Source organism: Miniopterus schreibersii, assembly GCF_964146895.1.
Source record: "Miniopterus schreibersii genome assembly, chromosome: 9".
Taxonomy (NCBI): domain Eukaryota; kingdom Metazoa; phylum Chordata; class Mammalia; order Chiroptera; family Miniopteridae; genus Miniopterus; species Miniopterus schreibersii.
In genome coordinates this window covers 16,453,395-16,466,932 of record NC_138118.1, presented here as the reverse complement: position 1 = coordinate 16,466,932, position 13,538 = coordinate 16,453,395, and the positions used below count along the sequence as shown (strand labels likewise).

Below are 13,538 nucleotides of genomic sequence, written 5' to 3'. Positions count from 1 at the left end.
GGAATCAAACCAGCAAGTTTTCAGTACACAGGAGAATGCCCAACCAACTGGGCCAAACCAGTCAGATCTGTTTTTATTACTTTTTTATTAAAGTATAGTTGGCATACAATATTATATTAGTTTCAGGTGTACAATTCAGTGACCTTTTATATGTTTAGATCTGTTTAGATATACAAATACTTATCATGTGTTACAACTGCCTACACAGCATTCAGTATAGTAACAGGCTGTACAGATTTGTAGCCTAGGAGCAATAAGCTATCCCATACAGCCTAGGTGTAGTAGGCTATATCATCTAGGTTTGTGTAAGTGCACTCTATGATGTTTGCACAGCAACAAAATCACCTAACAACGAATTTCTCAGACCATATCACCATTGTTAAGTGGCGCATGACTTTATATGAAAACCACAATAAACATCATACTCGCCCTGCCGGCATGGCTCAGCAGTTGAGCACTGACCTATGATCCAGGAGATCCTGGTTCGATTCATAGTAGGGGGCATGCAGGAGGCAGCAGATCAATGACCTTCATCATTGACGTTTCTCTCTCTCTCTCTCTCTGAAATCAATAAAAATATATCAAAAAGAAACAAACCAAAAAAAGAAAAAAAACCCATCACACTCAATGGTCAAAGACTGACAGCTTTTCAAAACTGTTAGATCAGGAACAAGGCAGGGATGCCCAATTTTGCCACTTCTATTCAACATAGTATTGGAAGATCTACCCAGACCAATGAAGTAAGAAAAAAAATATAAGGCATCCAAATTGGACTGGAAGAGGTAAGTGATGTCTGCTCACATATGACATGATACTATGTCAAGAAAACCCTAAAGATACCCCCAAAACCTGTTAGAACTAATAAATGAATTCAGTGAAGTTGCAAAATACAAAAGCAATACCCCAAAGCCAGTTGTTTTTATACACTAACAATGAACAACTTGAAAAGAAAACTAAGAAAACAATTGCATTTATAATAGTATCAAAAAGAACAAAATACTCAGGGATAAAGCAAGGAGGCAAAAAGACTGTCCTACACTGAAAACTATGAAACACTGGTGAAAGAAATTAAAGACACCAATAAATGGAAAGATCCTGTGTTCAAGGGCTGGAAGGAAGACTTACTATTGTTGTCAATACTACCTAAAGTGATCTATAGATTCAATGCAACCCTTATCAAAACCCCAATGACATTTTTTTGCAGAATCAGAAAATCCTTGTGTAATCTCAAAGAACCCCAAATAGCCAAAACAATCTTGAAAAAGAACAAATTTGGAGGCTTCACATTCCCAAATTCAAAATGTATTATAAAACCACAGTAATCAAAATAGTATGGTACTGGCATACAGACAGCTATGTAGACCACTGGGACAAAACCAAGAAAACTCTCACAAATATAGTCAAATGATCTTCAACAAGGGTGCCAAAACTACACAATGGGGAGAGTCTCTTCAACACAGTGTTGGGAAAAGTGCATAGCCCTATGCAGAAGAAAGAAGTTGGACCACATACAAAAATTAACTCAAAATGGATTAAAGACCTAAATTTAAGACCTGAAACTATAACTCCCAAAAGAAAACATAAGTGGGGGGGAATTCATGACATTAGATTTGATAATGATTTCATAGATATGACAGACACCAAAAGCACAGGAAACAAAAGCAGTAATAGACAAATGGGACTACATCAAACTTTACAACTTGTACACGACAAAGGAAACAACCAATAGAGTAGAAAGCAACCTATAGAATGGGAGAAAATATTTGCAAATCATCTATCTGATAAGGGGTGAATATCCGGAATATATAAAGAACTCCTACAACTCAGCAACAAAAAAATCAAGTCACTCATTTTTAAAATGGGCAAAGGACTTGAAAAGACATTTCTCTAAAGATAATACAAAAATGGCCAACTAAAGGCACGCAACATCACTAGTCATCAGGGAAATATAAGTCAAAAACCACAGTGAGGTATCAAGTCACGCCTATTATGATGGCCACTAAAAAAAAAACCACCACCAGAAAATAAGTACTGGTGAGGATGAGGAGACATTGGAACCCTTTTGCACTGTTGGTGGAAATGTAAAACAGTACAGCCACTATGAAAAACAGTATGAAGTTTCCTCAAAAAATTATAAATAGAATTACCATATGATGCAGCAACTCCACTTCTGGGTCTATACTCAAAATAATTGAAAACAGGACCTTGAAAAAATATTTGCACACCTTATTCATAGCAGCATTATTCACAATAACCAAAAGTTGAAAACAACTCAAATACACATTAACAGGTGAATGGATAAACAAAATGCGGTATATACATACAATGGATAGTTATTCAGCCTTAAAAAGTAAGGAAGTACCATTAAATGCTGCAACATCAATAAACCTTGAGGACATTAATGCTAAGTAAAATAAGCCAGACACACACAGAAACGAATACTGTATGATCCCAACTATATGAGGTACCTAGAGTAGTCAAATTCATAGAGACAAAGTTAGAATTTTGGTTGCCAAAGGTTGAGGAGAGGGGATAATGGGAGTTACTGTTTAATGGGTATACAGTTTCACCTGTTTAATGGGTACACAGTTCCAGAAAAGGTTCTGGAGATAAAATTGTAGTGATGGTGGTACAGCAATGTGAATATACTTAATGCCACTGAATTGTACACTTTAAAATGGTAAATTTTATGTTATGTATATTTTATCACCAAAAAAGGGAGAGAGATAGAGAGAAAAACATAGTTTAGAATCTGTTCAAATCCCTTCTTAGATTAAATCTGGTCCTATCATAAATACCTGAGTGAAGCAAAATAATATCTCAGGAAAAGATAAATCTTTTATACTCTCTTTAACTTTTCATAAACAGTATACTCAGTATCCATCAAACAAAATCAAGACTAAATGATAACAATAACAACAAAAAAAGGAGGAGTGGGGGTGAGGGGAGCAGACAACAGAAAATAATCTATCTAAATAATGGAATTATTAGATGAGGACTAAAATAACTGTGCTGTCTTAACATCACTAATAATGGGACAAACACATTTTACGTGACTCCTGATGTGATTTACTGAAAATGATAAGTTATCATTCTTATAGTATTCTTCCAAACAATGTTTAAACTGAATGCAATCAGAAGAAAACAACCAGACAAATCCAAGCAGTGGGACATATTAAAAACAAAGAAAAAATGGGCCTGAAACTGTTTTTTAATGTCACCATCATAAAAAGAAAAAAATACCCCTGGAACTAAAGAGACATAACAACTACAAGCAAGGTATTATTCTTGACTGAATCTGAGATCAGGGAAAATAAAAAATTTTTAAACTAGAAATCTATAACTGGAACAATTAGGAAATTGGAAATGGACTGTATTTTAGATAATACCATTATATCAATTTTAAAGTTCTTGAGTGCCAATAGTTTTAGTTTAGTAGTTTAGTTTAGTTTAGTTTAGTTTAGTTTAGTTAGTTAGTTTAGTTTAGTTTAGTTTAGTTTAGTTTAGTTTAGTTTAGTTTTTAGAAAAATTTCCTTGTTCTTACAAGATGTCAAAATGTTTGGCACACAGCCCTGGCCAGTGTGGCTCAATCGCTGGAGTGTCAGCCTGTGCACCGAAGGGTCTCAAGTTCGATTCCTAGTCAAGGGCATGAACCTGGGCTACAGTTTTGATCTCCAGCCCTGGTCCAGGCTTGTGCGGAAGGCAACCAATCAATGTGCCTCTCATATCTACTTTTTTTTCTCTCTCTCCCCCTCCCTCCCTTCCACTCTCTCTAAAACTCAGTGGAAAAAATATCCTCAGGTGAGGATTAACAAAAGAAAAAGTTTGGCATACAGCATTATTAGGCCTGAAATTTATTCCAAAAGGTTAAAAAATACACAATCAGAGAACAAAGAGGGACAGAAAAAGAAAAACAGAAAAAAAGCAAATGGGGCAAGGTCAAATTGCGAAGGATGTATCAGTGTTCACTATACTATTCTTTCAAGTTACAAATTTCTCAAAATGAACATTTGGGGGAAAAATAAATAGTTGATTGATATAGTCAATGAATTAGAAGACAAATGGGTACTTTCCATAAAGAAATGGAATCTATAAAAAAGAATCAAATGAAAATCTACAACTGGAAAACACAGTAGCTTAAATTAAGAACCAAATGGAAGGTTTAAATAGCAAATCAGACAACTGAAGAAAAGATTACTGCTAGATTTTTACTACAATGGCTAGAAAACAGATCAACAGAAAATAACAAAACCAAAGCACAAAGTCAAAAAACGGATAGAAGATAAAGATGGGAAGAATCTAGGCCCTGGCAGGTGTAGCTCAGGTGGTTGGAGTGTCATCCCATATTCTAAAAAGCTGTGGGTTCAATTTCTGGTTAGGGCACATACTTAGGTTGTGGGTTCAATCTCAGGTCGGGTATATATGGAAGGAAGGCAAACAATCGATGTTCTCTCTCACAGTGATGTTTATCTCCCCCCCCTAAAAATTAATAAGCATATCCTCAAGTGAGGATTTAAAAAAAAAAAAAAGATGGGAATAATACAAGTGACATGATGTAGAACATAGTGAAAAAGTCTAACATACATATAACTGAAATACCAGAAGAAAAAATGGGGCAGAAGGACTATTTAAAGATAATGGCTGAGAAATCTCCAAACTGGGAAAAGACACCAAGTCACAGATAAGAAGCACTACAAACCCTAAAGACAGAAAAAACAGACCCAGGCACATTATAATAAACTACTAAAAATCCCAAAGACAAAAAGGGAAATCTTAAAGACCAGAGGAAAAAAGATGTATTATCTTTAAAGAAACAACAGTTAAACTGATAGCTGACTTGCTGACATAAACAATAGGAACCAAGCATCTTCGAAGTGCTGAAAGAAAATAACTGCCAATGAGTTATTTTATACCCAACAAAAAATCCTGTGAAAAAGCAATAAAATTAAGATGTTTTAAGACCAAAAAGAAAAAAATAAAAGAGAAGGAAAGAGTTCATTAACAATAGACCCACAAAGAAAAAAAATACTAAAGGATATTCTTCATGAAGAAGGAAAATAATTCTGGATGGAAATGTGGATATCAGGAATAAATAAAGAGTAATGGAAAGGCTAAGTATGTAAGTAAATCTCTTATGAACACTGACTATATAAAACAATAAAAGATATTATGGAGTTTAAAATATATGAACAAGCCCTAGACAGTTTGGCTCAGTGGTTATAGCATCAGCGTGTGGATGAGAGGGTCCCAGTCTTGATTCTCAGATGAAGGCTCAATCCCTGGCCCCAGCTGGGGTGCATGCGGGAGGCAACCAATCAATGTGTCTCTCTCACATTGATGTTTCTATCTCTCTCTCTCTTTCCCCCTTCCACTCTCTCTGAAAAGCAATGGAAAAAATATCCTTGGGTGAGGATTGAAAAAAAAAAAAAATATATATATATATATAAATGAACGAAAAACCTGAGAGGAGTTCTACATCTACCAAAGATGTGGAAAGTTGAAAAGAACACTGCTTTCAAGTTAACAATAAACAAAAGCAAATAAACTACAAAATAACTTTACTTAAATGGACAAAAAAGTAGACTGCAATTTAAAAAGATCAGTAGGCGCCCTAGCCAGTTTACCTCAGTGGTTAGAGCATCAGCCTGCAGACTGACAGGTCCCAGGTTTGATCCCAGCCAAGAACACGTACCTCGGTTACAGGTTCAATCCTGGCCCCAGTCAGGGCACATACAGGGGGCAACCAATCAATGTGTCTCTTTCACATCTATGTTTCTCTCTCTCTCTCTCTCCCCCTTCCCTTCTTCTCTCTCTAAAATCAAAACAAAAAAAAGAGAAAAAACTCTTCCCCCATAAAACAGTCTTAAGCCCATGATATTGCTAGTTATCTATACCAGTGCCAACAGAAGTCTTCTACCAAGAGGGAAGGACAAAAAAATGTATCCTGCCAAAGACCTGCCAGATGCAGAGCAGTGCATGAATGCCATAGTAGAGAACAGGATCACTGAGAAAGTCCCACCAATGAGAACAGGACATAGAACATTCCTGTCCCCCATACTCCCATACTAACAAACAAACAAACAAACAAACATATTAACATAGCATACTCAAACTTCTGAATGCTAGAGATGAGAAAATATTGGAGGCAGGAATCCTTTTACATTTTGAATTTTGTATTATAATTACTTAGGCCTTTGTTCATCTTTTCTAATAGACTGTAAGCTCTTCAAAAGTAAAGAAAAAGCTTAATTACCTCTGCAGCTCTCAAATTCTTTGGCCATAGAGGCACTTAAAGTATATATTTTTTAAAATAAAGTATATATTAAATTATTAAATATGAAACAAGGCGACAAGATATCATCTCCTAAGTCTGTAACATCTTTATTTTCCCACACGTGAAGCCCATTCTTTTACTAGGTAGCTCAGATACTTAATGGTTGGAGTTAGCTGTAAGAACAGAATCCAAAATGTTTAGAGAGAAAAGGCAACAGAGAACAAGAAAATCAGTTCTTTAAGATTAAAAAAAAAAGGCTTTGAGAGGATGAGACATTTTTCATTCAGAATCCTCATTTGTAGAACTTCACTTGCCTTGCCCAGGTGAAGACGTGGTTTTGTTTTGTTTTAAATATACATCTTGTTTTAGCAATGAGAAGCAGCCCAGTATTTTCCTAGCTAAAATCTTAAGATTTAAAAATCTCAGAAAAATTTTAGGTTCAGTGAAGGAAGAGTCTCTTCTGGAATGAGCTTACTTTAAAAGATTACCAGTATTTCTGAAAAAGGAAAAAAGAAAACAGCGCTTAGCTCTAGGCAACTAAATCAAATATAAAACTTGCATTTTCTAATGTTAATTATATCAGTATCTAGCTTTTTAATTTTTTAATAAATTAAAATACAGATGGCAGCTATATGAATTTCCAAGGACAATTCTATGAGGAACTGGTCTTAGAAAAACATCCCCAATTGCTCCTTGTGCATATGTATCAAGTAAAATCAAAGTGAAAGAAGAGCTGTCTTCTCATTTCAAGCACCCCTATTTGTCTTGATGCTACCATACCCAATGGTCAAATGTGCCTCTCTTTTCAAATATTTGTCTTTTGGAATTAGAACAAAAGATAAGAGTGACCTCTAAAGAAACCCGGCAAACTTGAATATCACAAACTACTAAGTAAACTGTCAATAAAAAATTACATGGGATGATACTGCCAGTATTACATATTAAGGGGTCATAATTTATTACTTTAAATTCTAGGAGGGTTTAAGAATTGTTGGCATCCCACAACAAGTAATCTTGTTTTGGTCACTGAATCATAAAGAAAATGTAACCAAATCCTGATACCCCAGGCACTATATACAGTGCTCACTGTTCTTCCCCTCTGCTAAGCTGCAGAAAGAAGGAAGAGAAGGCAGGAAGGAAAGGGGTTTCTTTACAAGGAGAGAATAAAGCACTTACACTTCATAGGACTTTCTAGCCACAGATGCCAGGTGCTACCCACTGAAATCCAGGCTTGGACTAAGCTCCACATTTCTGAAAGGACCATCTCAACCGAAGCCTGGGGCTCAGAGTCAGCAGGAGGAAGCTGCAGCTCCCACTAACAGCACATTTCAATGAGGCTGCAACAAGAGAACATTTTCCATTTAAGTATCTAATTCCAATCTTCCATTTCACAAAGCAGTAGCAGAACAGGCCGTTATATCAATTTTTTTTTCAAAAGATATTTCCACGACTATGTTATGAATATTAAGCAGGCTTATAGCCCAGTAATCCTTTCACTAACTTATTCTAAGTCTTTTATTATACTTCACAGCAAATCCTAAAAGTAGCTGCCCTTTTTCGTTTAATGGTGGGTGCACTGTTGCTCCAAGATTCACTTCTACACCAACAGTTCTAAAACTGCAGAATCAAACGAAATCATTGAGCAGACCCTCAACAATGCAAGCACACACCCAGATAGGAGCCCCTAACGATTCATAGCTGCCAAGAATTAGAAGCAAATTAGGGCTGCTAGTTAATCCTACACAAAAACTCCTCAAATTAAGCAGAATTACTTAAAATACTTCACTAAGGACAGAAGAGCTCTGGCAAACAGAAAATGAGGCTCTGAAAATACAAATATTTCAATAAGAATTGAAAAGTAACATAAAAGTGCCAGGTTATTGTACTTTTTAAAGCATTTCAATTAGTATATAATATACTTATTAAATAAAGATTTTCAAAGATTTATAATATATAGGGGGGAGAAGGAACTAGGTTAGAGCACAGAATGAAAAGAATTCCTAAAAAATACAACTGGCCTCTCTTGCTTCATGCTTAGGACTTTCCTAAAATCTCTCAAAGCAGCAGCACCTGGCCCCTGCATATCCCATATCTCTTGCTAAGTGGCCCAGGCCTGGCACTGGAGGCAGCTGGCCTTGGTTCAGAGTTTGGCCTTTCCTGGGCACCTCCAGCACAAGTAGCAGCCACCTGCAGATCGCTCTGTAGCTTGTGCCAGTGGCCCCAGAGAGGGCACAGGCAGTGGCTGACCTTGCACTTCCCAGAAGGCCTCAGAGCCAGTGCACCCAGTAGACAGCCTCAGACCATGCTGGATTACAACTCTAAAACCTCCTTAAGCAACAAACACAAGGGGTGGGCTCGGTGAGCACCAAAGCCCCACTGAAGCAAGTCCTACTCCAAAGGGGCCACTCCTACACAGCAGCTCTTCCACTGTAGTCGCAGCCAGTCCTCACAGCCCACTGGCCTGGGGTTTAATCCCTTCCAGTGATGCCAACAGCAATCAAGGCTCAACTACAACAGGACATGCACACAGCCCACAGAGGGGTGGACCTGGAGCACCCAGCTCAGGTGACTGGGAGGCTGTGCCACTGGGCCCTACAGGACACCTACTATACAAGGCCACGCTACAAAGTCCAGGAGACATAGCAGCTCTACCTAATACATAGAAACAAACACAGGAAAGCAGGCAAAATGAGGACACAAAGAAACAGGTCCCAAATGAAAAAACAGGAGAAATCTCCAGAAGAACTAAATGAAATGGAGGCAACCAAACTACCAGATACAGAATTCAAATCAATGGTTATAAGGATGCTCAGGAAACTGAGAACTTCAACAGCATGAAAAAAGAAAACCATAAAAAATAACCAGTCGGGAATAAAGGATATACTAATTGAAGTGAAGAATAATTTACAGGGAATCAATAGTAAAGTAGAGGACACTGAGAATCAAATCAGCAATTTGGAATATAAGGAAGCAACAAACACCCAACCAGAAGAGCAAAAAGAAAAAAGAATCCAAAAAATAAAAAAGAATACAGCGTAAGGAGCCTCTGGGACAACTTCAAGCTTACCAACATTTTCATCATGGGGGTGCTGAAAGGAGAAGAGAAACAGCAAGAAATTGAAAACCTATTTGAAAAAATGACAGAAAACTTCCCCCAATCTGATGAATGACATAGACATACAAGCCCAGGAAGTGCAGAGTTCCAAACAAGATGAATCCAAAGCCCCCACCAAGACACATAAGTAAAATGCAAAATATTAAAGACAAAGAGAGAATCTTAAAGGCATCAAGAGAAAAGCAATTAGTTACCTACAAGGGAGCTCCCATAAGACAATCAGTTGATTTCTCAACAGACACTTTTGCACGCCAGAGTGGCAAGAAATATTCAAAGTGATGAAAAGCAAGGACCTACTACCACGATTACTCTACCCAGTTAAGCTATCATTTAGAATTGAAAGACATATAAAGAACTTCCCAGACAAGAAAAACTTAAAGGAGTTCATCACCATCAAACCAGTATTACATAAAATGTTAAAGAATCTTCTTTAAGAAGGAGAGAGAAAAAAGATTAAAAATGTGAATAAAATGGCAATAAATATGTATCTATCAACAAGTGAATCTAAAATCAAAATAAACAAACAAGCAGAACAGAAACAGATTCACAGATACAGAGAACATCTTAACAGTTGCCAGATGGGAGGTGAGATAGATGAAATACAAATTGGTTGTCAGAGAATAGTCACGGGGATGTAAAGTACAACATAGGGAATATGGTTAATATTCTAATAACTATGTATGGTATCATATGGGTGCAAGAAATAATCAGGATGATCATTTAATAAGTTATGTAATGTCTAATCACTGGGGTGTTCACCTGAAACTAATATAATATTGTATGTCAACTGCAACTGAAAAATAAAAAATTATTTAAAAACATTTTTTAAAAAATTATCAGTAAAACATTTTAGACATATGCCCTGTAACAATGTGGTACAGACCTAGAAAATCAAAATTTCTCAAATCAAGAAAAAAAATCATTTTCATGAGACAGGTAAAGAAAGAATAAGCTTAATTTACTTGAAATAGAGAAAGTGATTTTTTTAAGTCAGTCAACTATCTTAAGTTTTTGTATCTAATCTTTTATGAGAGTTTTACAAATTGCTAGATCTGTCACAAATTACTCTCATGGTTTTCTTAGCAGGGAGAGAAAATAGTTTGAAGAAATGTTAAGAAAAATGAAAGTTATGGGGCTCAAAAGATAACCATCACTACCTAAAAATTGTATTTTTCAAAATAACTTGTTTTGCAAGACGGTCTGAAATTCAGAAAGCATGATGAAATGAAACTTAGCTAATACCTTCACCACCGCAGTGATGAGTAAACAGCTCCCACCTCCCAAAGCAGAGTATAAACAAAAATTATCATCAAGCCACTAGCAAGCTTCAAGACTCTCAGAATATCCTTGTGTATACATAAATAACTTTTCTAGAAGCAAAAAAAAAGCTCATTTATAGAGACAAGCTCAGACAACTTACATTTTCACAGCCATCTCAATAGCTGAAAAATTAAAAGGAAGATATTATTTCCCGTATGAGAAGGAAGAGATTCCTGGCTAAAAACAATTCTTAAAACACCATAAGCTATTGAAATTCCAGGAGAAGTACTCAAACACTTTTCAAGTTAACTTTAGAAAACCAGTGTCCATATACACTGTTCTATCTTAAGCTCAAAAAAAGGAATCAAGACCAAATGACAGCACTGCACAATGATGAAATCCCAGTGTTTCTGGGACAAGAGTTTTCAAACAATGTCAAATGAATTTTGGCTCAAATCTGCACCTGTCAGTCACACATAATATGGTACTGAGAACTCTATCTTGCCAAAATTTTTTCATAACAAGCATAAAGAGTTTGCATCCAAACTTAGTCACCTTTGTATGTGAATATTAACCTCAAGAATGCCCCTAGAAAAAAAGAAATAAATTTGGGTCTATAAAATCAACTTGGGCTGGGATGACTGAAGCACGCATTCTTTGGTAATAGTTTCACTGTGGGCCTTAAAATAATACTAGGCAGTCCTGCTTTAAAAGCAGAAAATGCCAAGCTTAAAATAATTTCATTTAAAGCAAATGAGCAGCCCATGTGAGGGCTTCTTGAAAGCCAAAAATATAGAAAATGTATTTCCTTTCATTGCTAGTCTCTATTGCTGACTAACTGAACAAGTTTTATAACAATTCATATAAACCAGAGGAATGAGAATATTATTAAGGCCTACTGAGCATATGTTAACACTACGCTGAAGATCCAAGTTTTTCAATCTTATAAAAATGTGAAATGTCTAGCTTAATGTATTGTAAAAAATGCACTGAAGTGTTAGAAAACTCTGAATGCTTATGTACGAACATGTATATTTTCAAATCTAGTTCAGGTAGATATATTCTGCTTTGGGGCTGTCTAAATGGTATTACATTATGGCTGAGATAGAAAACAAGGAAACAATAAACAGAAAGAAATTGAAAAGAACTGTGCTTTGGGCTTGAAAATAAAATAAGTAAAAACCACAATGTAAACTTTGTTAGAAAATTTCTTACCAAGAGAAAAAAAATTACGTTTCACAATATTTTTATTTTGGGAACTCTACCAGAAGAAAATTATATCAGTACATTTAAAAGGTTCTGCGATCCTGGCTGGTGTTGCTCAGTGGTTAGAGCACCGGCCCACACATGGAAAGGTCTTGGGTTTGATTCCTGGTCAAGGGCACATACCTTAGTTGTAGGTTCAATACCTGGCCCTGGTTGGGCCATGTGCAGGAAGCAACCAATCCATATGGGTCTCTCACATCAATGTTTCTCTCTCCCCCCCACCCCTTCCCACTCTCTCTAAAAGCCAGTGGAAAAAATATCCTTGGGTGAGGATTAACAAAAAAAAGGTTCTGCATACCAAACACTACAAAATTATCCCCTTTAGCAGGACTGTAAACTTTCAATTGAGAAATAAAACTCTCTGGGCTTCACTTAAACAGCATTAAAAGACTCCCTGGTAATATTTCAGTGCCAAGGTACAAGCTAGGGAAATACAGGTAATCTAAGCAATCTCAACTTCCTATGAACTAAATGTTTTTAAGCTCAACAGAGCTTAAAAAATCTATAAAATCTTGAAAACAGAATGGCAGTTCCTCAAAAACAAGCAATAATTACCATAATTACCATATGATCCATCAATTCCCCTTCTGGATATATCCTCAAAAGAATTGAAAGCAAGGACTCCAACATATTTTTGTGAACCTGTGTTCATAGTAGTATTATTCAAAACAATCAAAAGGTGGAAGCAACCCAAGTGTTCCTTGAGAGATGAACAAATATACAAAATGTGGTACGTACATTACTATTCAGCCTTAAAAAGGAATAAAATTCTGACACATGATACACCATGGATGAACCCTGGAATCACAAAAGAACAAATAATGTATGATTCCACTTATATGAGGTACCTAGTCAAATTCATAAAGACAGAAAACATAATGGTGGTAGTTGCTGTGCTGGGGGGAGGCAAAGGGAGAAATGGGGAGTTAACTGTGTATAAAGGGTACGGAGTTTCAGTTTTACAAGATGAAAGAAGTTCTGGAAATGGTTGGTGGTGATAGTTGCACAACAATGTGAATGTACTTAAAGACATTGAACTATACAGCCCAGCTGGGCATGGCTCAGCGGTTAAGCATCGACCTGGGATCCAGGAGATCAGGGTTCGATTCCTGGTCAGGGCACATGCCCGGGTTGCGGGCTGCAGCCGATCAATGACTCTTTCATCATTGATGTTTCTCTCTCTCTCTCTCCCTCTCCCTTCCTCTCTCTGAAATCAATAAAGATATATTTAAAAAACAAAACAAAAACATTGAACTATACACTTAAAATGGTTTAAAATAATAAGGTTTATGTTATGTATATTTTACCACAATTTTTAAAAAGAATGAATTCTCACGCATGCTGCAATGTGGAAGAATCTTGAAAACATTATGCTAAGTGAAATAAGCCAGATACAAAAGGACAAAAATTATATGACTGATTCTACTTATATAAGGTACCTGCAGTAGTCAAATTCATAGAGACAAAAAAGTAAAATGGTGATTTCCAGAAGCTGAAGAGAGGAGGGAATGAAGAGTTATTGTTTAATAGGTCGAGTTTTAGTTCAGGGATATAAAAAAATTCTAGAGATGGATGGGGGTGATGGTTGCAGAACAATATGAATGTACTTAATGCCACTAAACT

General features: G+C 36.3%; 1 protein-coding gene across 3 annotated transcripts in view; it reads right to left on the bottom strand.

The window, feature by feature from the left end:
* The window catches only part of TNPO3 (transportin 3), an 87,230-nt gene that overhangs the window by 62,291 nt on the left and 11,401 nt on the right, over positions 1 to 13,538 (bottom strand). The window contains exons 2-3 of one of the 3 annotated variants that reach the window (XM_081147435.1): positions 7,451 to 7,611; positions 6,589 to 6,770 (exon numbers count right to left, since the gene is read on the bottom strand). The exons of 1 other annotated variant lie outside the window; for it this stretch is intronic. The gene's annotated coding sequence lies outside the window, so the exon portion shown is untranslated. The remainder of the gene's footprint in view (positions 1 to 6,588; positions 6,771 to 7,450; positions 7,612 to 13,538) is intronic. One more of the 3 variants, XM_081147434.1, reaches the window with a different exon arrangement.